The sequence below is a fragment of the Lolium rigidum genome, chromosome 1 (assembly GCF_022539505.1).
Source record: "Lolium rigidum isolate FL_2022 chromosome 1, APGP_CSIRO_Lrig_0.1, whole genome shotgun sequence".
Classification (NCBI taxonomy): domain Eukaryota; kingdom Viridiplantae; phylum Streptophyta; class Magnoliopsida; order Poales; family Poaceae; genus Lolium; species Lolium rigidum.
Window position 1 is genome coordinate 30,468,257 of NC_061508.1, and position 13,262 is coordinate 30,481,518.

The following is a 13,262-nucleotide window of genomic DNA, read 5'->3' on the forward strand; positions in this document are numbered from 1 at the left end:
CGACATGCCCGTCCACATGAGCGTCCTCAACAAGACGAAGCACCACAACATGACCGCCATCCACGTGCTCGCCATGCCCACCAAGGGCATGACGACCAACCCCACGACAACATCATACTCAACATGGACCCGACACCTCATCGCGAGCCACACATGGATGCTCAAGACCAAGGTCATCAAGATCAACCTCGGCGTGATCTCCGGAATCACCCTCGCCACAACCAACATGGAAGAGGAGACCCGGCTAACGCTCAAGATGAGATAGCCAACAACGGTCTTCGTCAACAACCTCAACAACCTCGTCAAGATCTTCGACAACACCATCATCGCGAACCAAGTGAAGCTAGTGTTCAACTACAACAGTAACCCAATGCTATGGTTGGCTGTGGAAGACCTCCTCCACCACCCCAAGCTGCAAGAGATGAAGGCACCCGTCCTCGCCGAAGGAATTTGGAAGATGAAGAGAACATGTATGGCAAGCTCAAGTTCAACATGCCCAAGTTCAAGGGTGAAGACGATGCCGAGGCCTACCTCTCATGGGCACTCAAGGTTGACAAGATTTTCCGCATACACAACTACTCCGGTGCCAAGAAAGTGGCCATGGCATCTCTTGAGTTTGAAGATTATGCCAACACTTGGTGGGAGAAAGTGGTCACCCTAAGGGAAGAAAAGGGCGAGCCTCCAATTGAGACTTGGGAAGAGATGAAGGAGGAGATGCAAGCTCGTTTTGTCCCCACACACTACATGACCGACCTCTTCAACAAACTCCAAAATTTGAAGCAAGAAACCAAGACCGTTGAGGAGTTCTACAAGAAGATGGAGTTGACAATGATGCGAGCCAACATCCAAGAATTTGAGAACCAAACTATTGCTAGGTTCTTTAATGGCCTAAACTACTCCATCAAGAGGATCGTGGAATTCCAAAAATACTCCAACATGGTTGATTTGGTTCACCAAGCTTCCAAGGCCGAGCTTCAAGTAAATGAGGACATCAAGTACTCCAAGTCCAAGTCATACTTCGCCTCCAAGCTAGCTACAACCACTCCTACAACAAGTGTCAAGCCCTCCGTTTCCTCTACACCATCCAGGCAACCGACTATCCAAAGTTGCATGAAGCAACCGGTGACCTCCACCGCCTCCTCAAAGGGCTCTACGGGACCCTCCAATGTCACTTGCTTCAAGTGTGGAACACAAGGCCACAAGTCCTTTGAGTGCAAGAATATAAAAGTTATGATCACTATGGAGAATGGTGACATAGAGACGCTAAGTGAAGGTGAATATGAAGCTCTTGTCCAAGCGCCGTTGCCAATGAAGAAGATTACGATGAATAAAGCGGAGAAGACCCCCTCTTATGTGTGCATGACCCAAGCCCCTCACTTGTGGTCACAAGGGTGCTAACAACTCAACCACAAGCTATGGAAGACCAACGGTGCACCATCTTCCAAACCCGTGCCGGTATTGGTGGCAAGTCAATCAAGGTCATCATCGACGGAGGAAGTTGCCACAACCTAGCAAACACCGAGTTGTGTGAGAAGCTCAACCTCACGCTCCGCAAGCACTCACATCCATACCATGTCCAATGGTTAAGTGACAAGGGCAACGTCAAGATACAACATACCGTCACCGTCAACTTCAAGATTGACCCTTATGAAGACACCATTGAGTGTGACGTGGTACCCATGACGGTGTGCCACATGTTGCTTGGCCGCCCATGGCGATATGACAAGAAGGATATACATGATGGACACTCAAATGTCTACACCTTCAAGGTCAAGGATAAGAAGTTTGAGCTTCGCCCAATGACTCCTATCCAAATCATCACGGACAATGCGAAGGATTTAGCGAGGGCACAACAACACAACCACCATAGTGAGTTGAGAGGAGAGGGAGCAACCCACCTAAAAGAGAGTGAGCGCCACAAGCCATACATGAGTGAGATAAAGAGTGTCCTCCTAGCCACCAAAAGCGAGTGGAGAGAAGTGCAAGAAAACCCATCCACCACTTTGCACTATGTGCTCATTTGCAATGGACCATCGTCGGAGACTAATGCCTTAACCAACATTCCTTCGTATTTGTTGTCTCTTTTGAAGCAATTTCAAGACGTCTTCCCCGACGAGCTACCTCATGGACTACCACCGCTTCGAGGCATCGAACACCGCATCGACCTCATACCCGGCGCTCCCCTCCCAAACCGTGCTGCCTACCGCACCAACCCCGAAGATACAAAGGAGATACAACGCCAAATACAAGATCTCCTCGCTAAAGGGTACATCCGTGAAAGCCTTTTAGCCCTTGTGCGGTTCCGGTCATTCTCGTTCCTAAAACGGATGAGTCGCAAAGAATGTGTATGGATTGTCGTCCCATCAATGCCATTACCGTTCGATACCGCCATCCCATTCCACGTTTAGATGAAATGCTTGATGAGTTGAGTGGTGCCACAATTTTCTCTAAGGTAGATTTGCGAGTGGCTACCACCAAATCCGCATGGCAATTGGTGATGAATGGAATATGGCCTTCAAGACCAAACTTGGTCTCTATGAATGGCATGTCATGCCATTTGGTCTTTCAAATGCTCCCTCAACTTTCATGCGTCTTATGAACCATATCTTGAGACCTCTCATTGGCAAGAGTGTGGTTGTCTATTTTGATGATATTCTCATTTATAGCAAAAATCTCGAGGACCATGTGCAACATGTGAGAGAAGTCTTATGCATCTTGCGCCGCGAGAAGCTCTTTGCAAACCTTCCTAAATGCACCTTTGCACAAAACAAGTTGGTTTTTCTTGGGTTTGTTGTTTCCGCAAATGGCATTGAAGTGCACTCTTTGAAGGTTGAGGCCATTCACAATTGGCCCACGCCTACCACCGTTGGTCAAGTTCGAAGTTTCCATAGACTTGTCGGTTTCTACCGCCGCTTTGTGAAAGATTTTAGCACCATTGCTTGCCCCTTGAATGAGCTTACCAAAAATAACGTTCCATTTGTGTGGGGCAAGGGCCAACAAATGCTTTCGATGAGTTGAAAAAGCGCCTTACCGAGGCACCACTTCTCGTTCTTCCGAACTCTGCAACAACTTTTGAGACTGAATGTGATGCGAGTGGACTCGGTATTGGTGGAGTCCTTATGCAAGATGGAAAACCCATGGCATACTATAGCGAGAAGTTGGATGGCGCACGTCGCAACTATCCTATATATGACAAGGAACTTTATGCTTTGGTTCGTGTTCTTGAAATTTGGCAACATTACCTCTGGCCGAAAGAATTCGTCATTCATTCCGATCATGAGTCCTTGAAGTATTTGAAAAGTCAAACCAATTTGAACAAAATACATGCTAAGTGGGTTGAGTTTATTGAGTCCTTCCCTTATGTTATCAAATACAAAAAGGGAAAGGAGAATGTGGTCGTGGATGCTCTTTCCCGCAAGAACAATCTTTTGCTCACCTGCTTGGACTTTTATGTTTTGGGTCTTGAAGAGATCAAAGAACTTTACACTTCCGACATTTTCTTTGGACGTATCTTTGCAAAGTGTTCCGTTGAAATAGGATTTGATGATTTCTACTTGCATGATGGCTACTTGTTTAAAGCTAACAAAATTTGCATACCCGAGTCTTCTCTTCGTAAGTTGATTTTGCAAGAGTCACATGGAGGTGGTCTCATGGGACACTTTGGTTGCGACAAGACGCTCTCCATGCTATCAACCCATTATTATTGGCCGAAGATGAAGCGAGATGTGGAGCGTCTATGCAACCATTGCACCACATGCTTACAAGCTAAGTCTACCACCAACCCTTATGGTATTTACATGCCTTTACCGATTCCATATGCTCCTTGGTCGGATATAAGCATGGACTTTGTACTAGGTTTACCAAGAACAAAACATGGTCATGACTCAATCTTTGTGGTAGTGGATAGGTTCTCTAAACTGGCTCATTTCATACTGATGGCGTGTATTTCACACGTTCGTTGGGCAACCCCAAGAGGAAGGTATGATGCGCATAGCAGCAAGTTTTCCCTCAGAAAGAAACCAAGGTTTATCGAACCAGGAGGAGCCAAGAAGCACGTTGAAGGTTGATGGCGGCGGGATGTAGTGCGGCGCAACACCGGAGATTCCGGCGCAAACGTGGAACCCGCACAACACAACCAAAGTACTTTGCCCCAATGAAACAAGTGAGGTTGTCAATCTCACCGGCTTGCTGTAACAAAGGATTAACCGTATTGTGTGGAAGATGATTGTTTGCAGAGAAAACAATAAAACAAGTATTGCAGACAGATTTGTATTTCAGTATTAAAGAATGGACCGGGGTCCACAGTTCACTAGAGGTGTCTCTCCCATAAGATAAAAGCATGTTGGGTGAACAAATTACGGTCGGGCAATTGACAAATAGAGAGGGCATAACAATGCACATACATGTCATGATAAGTACAGGTGAGATTTAATTGGGCATTACGACAAAGTACATAGACCGCCATCCAACCGCATCTATGCCTAAAAAGTCCACCTTCGGGTTATCGTCCGAACCCCTCCGATATTAAGTTGCAAAGCAACGGACAATTGCATTAAGTATGGTGCGTAATGTAATCAACAACTACATCCTCGGACATAGCGCCAATGTTTTATCCCTAGTGGCAACAAGCACAACACAACCTTAGAACTTTCTCGTCACTGTCCCGGTGTCAATGCGAGCATGAACCCACTATCGAGCATAAATACTCCCTCTTGGAGTTAAGAGTAAAAACTTGGCCGAGCCTCTACTAGTAACGGAGAGCATGCAAGATCATAAACAACACATATGTAATAACTTGATAATTAACATAACATGGTATTCTCTATCCATCGGATCCCGACAAACACAACATAGAGTATTACGGATAGATGATCTTGATCATGTTAGGCAGCTCACAAGATCCAACAATGAAGCACAATGAGGAGAAGACAACCATCTAGCTACTGCTATGGACCCATAGTCCAGGGGTGAACTACTCACTCATCACTCCGGAGGCGACCATGGCGGTGTAGAGTCCTCCGGGAGATGAATCCCCTCTCCGGCAGGGTGCCGGAGGAGATCTCCATAATCCCCCGAGATGGGATCGGCGGTGGCGGCGTCTCAGTAAGGTTTTCCGTATCGTGGTTTTTCGCATCAGGTGTTTCGCGACGGAGGCTTTAAGTAGGCGGAAGGGCAAAGTCGGGGGGCTGACGAGGGGCCCACACCACAGGGCGGCGCGGGCCCCCCCTTGGCCGCGCCGCCTTGTGGTTTGGCCACCTCGTGGCCCCACTTCGTATGCTCTTCGGTCTTCTGGAAGGTTCGTGGCGAAATAGGCCCCGGGTCTTCGTTTCGTCCAATTCCGAGAATATTTCGTTACTAGGATTTCTGAAACCAAAAACGGTAGAAAACGAGCAATCGGCACTTCGGCATCTTGTTAATAGGTTAGTTCCGGAAAATGCACGAATATGACATAAAGTGTGCATAAAACATGTAGGTATCATCAATAATATGGCATAGAACATAAGAAATTATCGATACGTCGGAGACGTATCAAGCATCCCCAAGCTTAGTTCTCGCTCGTCCCGAGCGAGTAAAACGATAACAAAGATAATTTCTGAAGTGATATGCCATCATAACCTTGATCATACTATTTGTAAACATATGTAGTGAATGCAGCGATCAAAACAATGGTAATGACATGAGTAAACAAGTGAATCATAAAGCAAAGACTTTTCATGAATAGTACTTCAAGACAAGTATTAATAAGTCTTGCATAAGAGTTAACTCATAAAGCAATAAATCAAAGTAAAGGTATTGAAGCAACACAAAGGAAGATTAAGTTTCAGCGGTTGCTTTCAACTTGTAACATGTATATCTCATGGATAATTGTCAACATAGAGTAATATAACAAGTGCAATATGCAAGTATGTAGAAATCAATGCACAGTTCACACAAGTGTTTGCTTCTTGAGGTGGAGAGAGATAGGTGAACCGACTCAACATAAAAGTAAAAAGAATGGTCCTTCAAAGAGGAAAGCATCGATTGCTATATTTGTGCTAGAGCTTTTATTTTGAAAACATGAAACAATTTTGTCAACGGTAGTAATAAAGCATATGAGTTATGTAAATTATATCTTAAAAGTTGCAAGCCTCATGCATAGTATACTAATAGTGCCCGCACCTTGTCCTAATTAGCTTGGACTACCGGATCTTTGCAATGCACATGTTTTAACCAAGTGTCACAATGGGGTACCTCCATGCCGCCTGTACAAAGGTCTAAGGAGAAAGCTCGCATTTTGGATTTCTCGCTTTTGATTATTCTCAACTTAGACATCCATACCGGGACAACATGGACAACAGATAATGGACTCCTCTTTAATGCATAAGCATGTGGCAACAATTATTATTCTCATATGAGATTGAGGATGTATGTCCAAAACTGAAACTTCCACCATGAATCATGGCTTTAGTTAGCGGCCCAATGTTCTTCTCTAACAATATGCATGCTCCAACCATAAAGGTGGTAAATCTCTCTTACTTCAGACAAGACGGACATGCATAGAAACTCACATGATATTCAACAAAGAATAGTTGATGGCGTCCCCAGGAACATGGTTATCGCACAACAAGCAACTTAATAAGAGATAAAGTGCATAAGTACATATTCAATACCACAATAGTTTTTAAGCTATTTGTCCCATGAGCTATATATTGCAAAGGTGAATGATGGAATTTTAAAGGTAGCACTCAAGCAATTTACTTTGGAATGGCGGATAAATACCATGTAGTAGGTAGGTATGGTGGACACAAATGGCATAGTAGTTGGCTCAAGTACTTTGGATGCATGAGAAGTATTCCCTCTCGATACAAGGTTTAGGCTAGCAAGGTTATTTGAAACAAACACAAGGATGAACGGTACAGCAAAACTCACATAAAAGACATATTGTAAACATTATAAGACTCCACACCGTCTTCCTTGTTGTTCAAAACTCAATACTAGATGTTATCTAGACTCTAGAGAAACCAAATATGCAAACCAAATTAGCAAGCTCTAAGTATTTCTTCATTAATGGGTGCAAAGTATATGATGCAAGAGCTTAAACATGAGCACAACAATTGCCAAGTATCAAATTATCCAAGACATTTTAGAGTTACTACATGTAGCATTTTCCAATTCCAACCATATAACAATTTAACGAAGAAGAAACTTCGCCATGAATACTATGAGTAGAGCCTAAGGACATACTTGTCCATATGCTACAGCGGAGCGTGTCTCTCTCCCATAAAGTGAATGCTAGGATCCATTTTATTCAAACAAAACAAAAAACAAAAACAAACCGATGCTCCAAGCAAAGTACATAAGATGTGACGAAATAAAAATATAGTTTCAGGGGAGGAACCTGATAATGTTGTCGATGAAGAAGGGGATGCCTTGGGCATCCCCAAGCTTAGACGCTTGAGTCTTCTTAGAATATGCAGGGGTGAACCACCGGGGCATCCCCAAGCTTAGAGCTTTCACTCTCCTTGATCATATTGCATCATACTCCTCTCTTGATCCTTGAAAACTTCCTCCACACCAAACTCGAAACAACTCATTAGAGGGTTAGTGCACAATAAAAATTCACATGTTCAGAGGTGACACAATCATTCTTAACACTTCTGGACATTGCATAAAGCTACTGGACATTAATGGATCAAAGAAATTCATCCAACATAGCAAAAGAGGCAATGCAAAATAAAAGGCAGAATCTGTCAAAACAGAACAGTCCGTAAAGATGGATTTTATTAGGCCACCAGACTTGCTCAAATGAAAATGCTCAAATTGAATGAAAGTTGCGTACATATCTGAGGATCATGCAAGTAAATTGGCTTAATTTTCTGAGCTTCCTACAGGGAGGTAGACCCAGATTCGTGACAGCAAAGAAATCTGGAACTGCGCAGTAATCCAAATCTAGTACTTACTTTACTATCAAAGACTTTACTTGGCACAACAAAACATAAAACTAAGATAAGGAGAGGTTGCTACAGTAGTAAACAACTTCCGAGACACAAATATAAAACAAAAATACTGTAGTAAAAACATGGGTTGTCTCCCATAAGCGCTTTTCTTTAACGCCTTTCAGCTAGGCGCGAAAGTGTAACTCAAGTAACATCGAGAGACGAAGCATCAACATCATAATTTGTTCTAATAATAGAATCATAAGGTAACTTCATTCTCTTTCTAGGGAAGTGTTCCATACCTTTCTTGAGAGGAAATTGATATTTAATATTACCTTCCTTCATATCAATAGTAGCACCAACGGTTCGAAGAAAAGGTCTTCCCAATATAATGGGGCAAGATGCATTGCATTCAATATCCAAGACAACAAAATCAACGGGGACAAGGTTATTGTTAACCATAATATGAACATTATCAACTTTCCCCAAAGGTTTCTTTTTAGCATTATCAGCGAGATTAACATCCAGGTAACAATTTTTCAATGGTGGCAAGTCAAGCATATCATAGACTTTTTAAGGCATAACAGAAATACTTGCACCAAGATCACATAAAGCATTACAATCAAAATCTTTGACTCTCATTTTAATGATGGGCTCCCAACCATCCTCTAGCTTTCTAGGAATAGAAGTTTCAAGTTTTAGTTTCTCTTCTCTAGCTTTTATGAGAGCATTTGTAATATGTTTTGTGAAAGCCAAGTTTACAGCGCTAGCATTGGGACTCTTAGCAAGTTTTTGCAAGAACTTTATAACTTCAGAGATGTGGCAATCATCAAAATCTAAATCATTACAATCTAAAGCAATGGGATTATCATCCCCAAGGTTGGAAAAAATTTCAGCAGTTTTATCACAAGCAGTTTCAGCAGTTTTAGCAGTTTCAGGTAATTTTGCGCGCTTTGCACTAGGAGTAGAAACATTGCCAACACCAATTATTTTACCATTGATAGTAGGAGGTGCAGCAACATATGAATCATTAGCATTGCTAGTGGTGGTAATAGTCCAAACTTTAGCTACATTTTCCTCTTTAGCTAGTTTTTCATTTTCTTCTCTATCCCACCTAGCACGCAGTTCAGCCATTAATCTTATATTCTCATTAATTCTAACTTGGATGGAACTTGCTGTAGTAACAATTTTATTTTCAATATCCTCAGGTTTAGCAGCCATTTTATTAATTAAAGAAGATTGTGACGCAGACATGTATGAGATTCGGTCTTCAGCATTTGCAAGTTTAGTTTGCAACCCGTAAATCTCCATATTCAAATTTTCAAGTTGATTTCCTATATTCTTCAACAAGGTAGATTGCTCATTCATAGTTTTAGTAAACAATTTATTTTGCTCATATTGTGATTGCATAAAGCTCTTGGTGGATCTTTCAATTTCTAACATCTTTTCCTCATTAGGCGAAACATATCTACCATAAGAATTACCATTAGCAGGATATGGCCTAGAATTTTGAGCAACCAATGAAGCTAACGGAACATTATTAGGATCAACATTAGTCCTACCATTCACAAGCATAGACATAATAGCATCAATCTTATCACTCAAGGAAGAGGTTTCTTCAACAGAATTTACCTTCTTACATTGTGGAGCTCTTTCCGTGTGCCATTCAGAGTAATTAACCATCATATTGTCAAGAAGCTTTGTTGCTTCACCAAGAGTGATGGACATAAAGGTACCTCCAGCAGCTGAATCCAATAAATTCCGCGAAGAAAAATTTAGTCCCGCATAGAAGGTTTGGATGATCATCCAAGTAGTCAGTCCATGGGTTGGGCAATTTTTAACCGAGAGATTTCATTCTTTCCCAAGCTTGAGCAACATGTTCATTATCCAATTGTTTAAAATTCATTATGCTACTCCTCAAAGATATAATTTTAGCAGGGGGATAATATCTACCAATAAAAGCATCCTTGCATTTAGTCCAGGAATCAATACTATTCTTAGGCGAGAGATAGCAACCAATCTTTAGCTCTTCCTCTTAATGAGAAAGGGAACAATTTTAATTTTATAATGTCACCATCTACATCTTTATATTTTTGCATTTCACATAGTTCAACAAAATTATTGAGATGGGCAGCGAGCATCATCAGAACTAACACCAGAAAATTGCTCTCTCATAACAAGATTAAGTAAAGCAGGTTTAATTTCAAAGAATTCCGCTGTAGTAGCAGGTGGAGCAATAGGTGTGCATAGCAAATCATTATTATTTGTGCTAGTGAAGTCACACAACTTAGTATTTTCAGGGGTGGCCATTTCAGCAGTAGTAAATAAAGCAAACTAGATAAAGTAAATGCAAGTAAACTAATTTTTTTGTGTTTTTGATATAGAGTGCAAGACAAGTAAATAAAGTAAAGCTAGCAACTAATTTTTTTGTGTTTTGATATAATGCAGCAAACAAAGTAGTAAATAAAATAAAGCAAGACAAAAACAAAGTAAAGAGATTGAGAAGTGGAGACTCCCCTTGCAGCGTGTCTTGATCTCCCGGCAACGGCGCCGTGAAAATATGCTTGATGGCGTGTATTTCACACGTTCGTTGGGCAACCCCAAGAGGAAGGTATGATGCGCACAGCAGCAAGTTTTCCTTCAGAAAGAAACCAAGGTTTATCGAACCAGGAGGAGCCAAGAAGCACGTTGAAGGTTGATGGCGGCGGGATGTAGTGCGGCGCAACACCAGAGATTCCGGCGCCAACGTGGAACCCGCACAACACAACCAAAGTACTTTGCCCCAACGAAACAGTGAGGTTGTCAATCTCACCGGCTTGCTGTAACAAAGGATTAACCGTATTGTGTGGAAGATGATTGTTTGCAGAGAAAACAAGTAAAACAAGTATTGCAGACAGATTTGTATTTCGAGTATTAAAGAATGGACCGGGGTCCACAGTTCACTAGAGGTGTCTCTCCCATAAGATAAAAGCATGTTGGGTGAACAAATTACGGTCGGGCAATTGACAAATAGAGAGGGCATAACAATGCACATACATGTCATGATAAGTACAGTGAGATTTAATTGGGCATTACGACAAAGTACATAGACCGCCATCCAACCGCATCTATGCCTAAAAAGTCCACCTTCCGGTTATCGTCCGAACCCCTCCAGTATTAAGTTGCAAAGCAACAGACACTTGCATTAAGTATGGTGCGTAATGTAATCAACAACTACATCCTCGGACACAGCGCCAATGTTTTATCCCTAGTGGCAACAACACAAGCACAACCTTAGAACTTTCTCGTCACTCGTCCCGGTGTCAATGCGGGCATGAACCCACTATCGAGCATAAATACTCCCTCTTGGAGTTAAGAGTAAAAACTTGGCCGAGCCTCTACTAGTAACGGAGAGCATGCAAGATCATAAACAACACATATGTAATAACTTGATAATTAACATAACATGGTATTCTCTATCCATCGGATCCCGACAAACACAACATAGAGTATTACGGATAGATGATCTTGATCATGTTAGGCAGCTCACAAGATCCAACAATGAAGCACAATGAGGAGAAGACAACCATCTAGCTACCGCTATGGACCCATAGTCCAGGGGTGAACTACTCACTCATCACTCCGGAGGCGACCATGGCGGTGTAGAGTCCTCCGGGAGATGAATCCCCTCTCCGGCAGGGTGCCGGAGGAGATCTCCGTAATCCCCCGAGATGGGATCGGCGGCGGCGGCGTCTCGCAAGGTTTTCCGTATCGTGGTTTTTCGCATCGGGGGTTTCGCGACGGAGGCTTTAAGTAGGCGGAAGGGCGAGTCGGGGGCCGACGAGGGGCCCACACCACAGGGCGGCGCGGCCCCCCTTGGCTGCGCCGCCTTGTGGTTTGGCCACCTCGTGGCCCCACTTCGTATGCTCTTCGGTCTTCCGGAAGGTTCGTGGCGAAATAGGCCCCCGGGTCTTCGTTTCGTCCAATTCCGAGAATATTTCGTTACTAGGATTTCGAAACCAAAAACAGCGAAAAACAACGAATCGGCACTTCGGCATCTTGTTAATAGGTTAGTTCCAGAAAATGCACGAATATGACATAAAGTGTGCATAAAACATGTAGGTATCATCAATAATATGGCATAGAACATAAGAAATTATCGATACGTCGGAGACGTATCACATACCTTTCCATAAGACCGATGATGCTTCACACATTGCTTCATTGTTTTTCAGGGAAGTCGTTCGCCTACACGAAATACCGTCAAGCATTGTGTCGGATCGAGACGTCAAGTTTATGAGTTATCTATGGAAGTCGCTCATGGAAAAGTTTGGAGTCAAGCTCTTGTTTTCATCATCCTCGCATCCGCAAACGGACGGACAAACAGAAGTGGTGAATCGAAGCCTCTCAACGCTCCTACGCACGCTAGTGAAGAAAAATTTGAAGTCATGGGAAGAGTACCTACCCCACGCGGAGTTCGCCTATAATTGAGCCAAACACTCCACGACATCAAGGAGTCCGTTCATGATCGTCTATGGCTTCGACCCACCCATGGCACTCGACATCCTCCCACTTCCACTTCATGAGAGAACGAACATGGACATCGACAAGCGCGCCACAACCATGAAGAAGCTACACGAAGACACAAGAGCAACCATCCAAGAGCATGTACTTCACCAAGCTACCCGCCTCAACGCCAAGAAGAAGGAAATAATATTTGAAGAAGGAGACCTCGTTTGGATACACCTCCGAAAGGAAAGGTTCCCCCATGAACGCAACTCCAAGCTCAAGCCAAGAGGAGATGGTCCCTTTAAGGTTCTCAAGCGATCATCGACATACCAACATCCAAGTACTTGGTGAGCAACACGTTTAACATCTCGGACTTATCACCCTATCATGGAGATGAGGAGAAGCACGAGTCGAGGACGACTCTTTCCCAAGGGGGGAGATGATGTAGCCCCGCCTAAGGACGACACTACACCAAGGCCAACTAGTCCTCCAAGTGGACCGATGACTCGAGCACGAGTGAAAGCTCTACATGAAGAGGTGAACTCAATCCTCTCGACGCTAGACCTTGAAACTACTTTGGATGGAATGCTACCTCATGCCAATGTATTTTGTGTCATCAGATATGAGCCTCGAGAGGAGTACGTCAAGGGTGGCCCGACGCTAGACAAGGAAGGAGGAGAAGGGGAGCTTCAGCCGGAGGCCACCGCCCAGGGCTGGCACTGCCGGCCTCAACACCCCGGCACTACCGGCCGCCACACCCCGACACTGCCGGCCTCATCCAGCCGGCACTGCCGGCCGACGCACCCCGGCACTGCCGGCCCCGGGCCGCCGGCACTTCCGGCCAACGCACCCCGGCAC

The 13,262-nt window shown here is 43.7% G+C and overlaps 1 pseudogene; it reads left to right on the plus strand.

Moving 5' to 3' along the window:
* The first annotated feature begins 702 nt into the window (after nt 1-702).
* LOC124706308 lies at nt 703-12,755 on the plus strand (annotated as a pseudogene).
* The last annotated feature ends 507 nt before the right edge of the window (nt 12,756-13,262 follow it).